Here is a 3,302-nt window from a genome sequence, read left to right as displayed (position 1 = left end):
TGGGCACGACATACAGGACTGGTGTCGGAGATGCAACGCCTGTTCTGCCAAAAAGGGACCAGCACGGAGAATGAGGGCCCCCTTCAATTACACCAGGTGGGGGCCCCCCTTGAGCGGGTGGCTATGGATATTCTAGGACCGCTGCCCCGCACCCGCCAAGGTAATAAGTATATCCTCGTTGTAATGGACTATTTCACCAAGTGGCCGGAGGCCTACGCCCTCCCCAACCAAGAAGCCGGGGTTGTAGTGCAGGCCTTTGTGGAAAGATTTGTATGTCGGCACGGGATTCCACAGGAGCTGCACACCGACCAGGGACGAAATTTTGAAAGTCATTTACTAAAAGATGTGTGCAGGCTCCTGTCAATTCGAAAAACACGGACCACGCCCTTGCGGCCACAATCTGACGGGATGGTGGAAAGATTCAACAGGACATTGATACAACAACTGGCATTGTTCACCACCACCCATCAGGATGACTGGGACGAACATCTCCCGTACTTGTTAATGGCCCACCGAACTAGCCAGCACGGAGCCACCGCATGCAGTCCAGCGTTGCTTATGTATGGGCGGGAGTTGCGGGCTCCCGCCGACTTGCTATGCGGTCCCGTGCCAGACACCACAGATATCCCGCCGAGGGAGGGTTACGCACGTCACCTGGAGGAAGGCATGGAGAGGGTCCATGCCTTCGCCCGCCGCCAGCTCCATCTGGCGGGGGCCAAGATGAAGCGCAGGTACGACCACCGGTGCCAGGGGAGCCAGTACGCTCCGGGGATGAAGATTTGGTTCTTTAATCCACGGAGGCGGAAGGGTAGGTGCCCCAAACTCACCTCCCCTTGGCAAGGCCCAGGAGTCGTCCTGTCGCAAATCTGTGACGTGGTCGTAAAGATCAAAATGGGGCCACGGGCCCTCCCTCGGATCGTCCATGCCGACCGTATAAGACCTTATGCCGGCGAGCAGGCGCCCTCGTGGATCGCCTCGGCTCTAGATGCCGAGGCAGGACCCAGTACCTCTTGCGACCGGGGCTCGTAGTGTCAGAGGACTGGGGGGGGGGGGGGTGATAGTGAGACATGCCCGATGTGGTGGGATGGCAACTTTGCCATCCCTCACATAGGGGGCAAAGGAGCTATAGGTTATGGGGTTGGCAGTGTACGCTCGCCTAGGGAGGGTTTGGATAATGTATAGGGACCTAGAGAATGACCATAGGTAACGGTAAGGTTAAGTAGCAACATTAGTAGTGTAATAATGTTGCTTCTGGGACACCTCCGTTTAACATGGGAAATCCCTATCTAATGTCATTTACCCCCTTGTCTTTTTCAAAAATCATAAACACCTCTATTTCTCCCACCCTCATCTTTATGAACCTTTTGTCTGTAGTACCTATCCTTAATGTTGTTCATTAGACCACTCAAACACTACAAATATTTGTTTTCTCTTATAGACCTATCATCCTTCTTCTACATATCATCTGGCAGATTAATCTTTGACCCACTCAAACATTGACCCATTCACTTCCATATTAATTCTTTCCCTCCCTCATTGCCCCTAAAGACCTCTATTTCTCTCACCCTGTTCTTTACGAACCTTCTAACCTTTTGACATGTTATCCTTATTCATTAGACCACTTAAACACCTGTGATCCCTCTACCCTTATGAACCTAGGATTCCCCCTTGGTCTTATGGTACTCTTACTATCAATGATCCCGAGTAGACCACTGAAACAATGATCCTACAAATATTTGTTTATGTGTGGGAAATAATTTAATTCTCCTCCAACTTCCATCACCATACTCAAACCTTTTTTTATTAATTCTTCGCTTTTGAGAAATGACGTTGTTTCAATGACTTGGATAACTTCCCAGAAAGATTTCATTGTCTTATTTCCTGTTATTCACACACGCTCAGGGCTTCCCCGAAATGACTGCATGTCGTCATTTCAAGAAAATACATTTTGTTCATTATAAAAGAACGTGTTCAATTCAATTTTGATCATTGGGGATCGACATGTCTTACTACTCCATCCTTTACTCTGATAAAGAAGAAGAATACTCACCAAGGTAAGTTTCATTTAAAATTAAAGTGTTTAAAGCTTTGTATGGGATTAATTATACAACAAATGACTTAATATTCCTTTATCTTTACAGCAATGCGAATATCCTGGCAGAACTTCAAACTGGTTGGAATGAAAATACTGCAGAATCTCAAGAGTTGCAAAACGAAATGAACTTGAACAACCTGCCTGTTTCACCGTTCTTGGAAGATTCATATGCAAGGTAAGATACTAAATATTAATACATTTGTGTTAAACGACGCTGCCTTAGTGTGTGTGTGTGTGTGTGTGTTCGTGTGTGTATGTGTTTGTGTGTGTTCGTGTGTGTATGTGTGTGTGTATGTATCTGTGAATGTGTGTGTGTATGTGTATGTGTGTGTTCTTGTGTGTATGTATCTATGAATGTGTGTGTGTGTGTGTGTGTGTGTGTGTGTGTGTGTGTGTGTGTGTGTGTGTGTGTATCTGTGAATGTGTGTATGTGTTTGTGTGTGCGTTCGTGTGTGTATGTGTGTGTGTGTATGTATCTGTGAATGTGTGTGTGTATGTGTATGTGTGAATGTGTATGTGTGTGTATGTGTGTGTATGTGTGTGTGCGTGTGTGTGATGTTTTGTCAAGCTTACTTCAACATAGTACTTTCTCCTTATTTTGTTTGCAGCCTTGAAGACCAAAGCTTGGAGTGGGACGATTTTGATTTTCCAAAGAGTGGTTATTTCCCGTCAACATGTGGTACCCTAAATTTTCAACTCGACCACTTGAACACAAAGCTCGATTTTTTAGAGGTATGTATCCCAATATCCTCATATCCTTGTGTGTGTGTGTGTGTGTGTGTGTGTATGTGTGTGTGTGTGTGTGTGTGTGTATGTGTGTATGTGTGTATGTGTGTGTGTGTGTGTGTGTGTAATATTTTCTCTCCCCTCTTGTCCTCTTGCCTTTGACAGAAAGAGATTCCAAACCTGAAGATATCTGCTGCTGTTGAAACTACCTTTGTCTTATGTTGGGAAGAGATTGATGATTTGTGCTGGGAAGAAGTTGAATGTATAATACCTCAAGGAAAATGTTTTTGTAATATGAAGCTTTTGTTTAAAATATTATTTATATATATATGCTTTGTCCAGAATTATTTAATTATTAATTACAAGAAAAGAATAAAGGTTAGAAGGAAGGGGGTGCGTTCCCCCACCCTTGGCCCCCCCTCATCCCACCCCCACCTTCCCCACACACACAAGGGGAGGGGAGGGGTGGGATGAGGGGGGA

General features: G+C 45.6%; 1 long non-coding RNA gene across 2 annotated transcripts; it reads left to right on the top strand.

Moving 5' to 3' along the window:
* The first annotated feature begins 1,277 nt into the window (after positions 1-1,277).
* LOC137411256 (uncharacterized) lies at positions 1,278-3,049 on the top strand. Of its 2 annotated transcripts, XR_013623008.1 has the most exons (4): positions 1,278-2,054; positions 2,142-2,270; positions 2,704-2,827; positions 2,987-3,049. It is a non-coding gene; the product is annotated as an uncharacterized LOC137411256 (long non-coding RNA). The 2 variants fall into 2 exon arrangements; XR_013623007.1 differs by having other exon boundaries at positions 1,314-2,270.
* The last annotated feature ends 253 nt before the right edge of the window (positions 3,050-3,302 follow it).

This window comes from Myxine glutinosa, chromosome 1 (assembly GCF_964187855.1).
Source record: "Myxine glutinosa chromosome 1, kmMyxGlut1.1, whole genome shotgun sequence".
Classification (NCBI taxonomy): Eukaryota; Metazoa; Chordata; class Myxini; order Myxiniformes; family Myxinidae; genus Myxine; species Myxine glutinosa.
The sequence above is the reverse complement of the archived record's forward strand: the minus strand, read 5'-3'. Positions and strand labels throughout refer to the sequence as shown.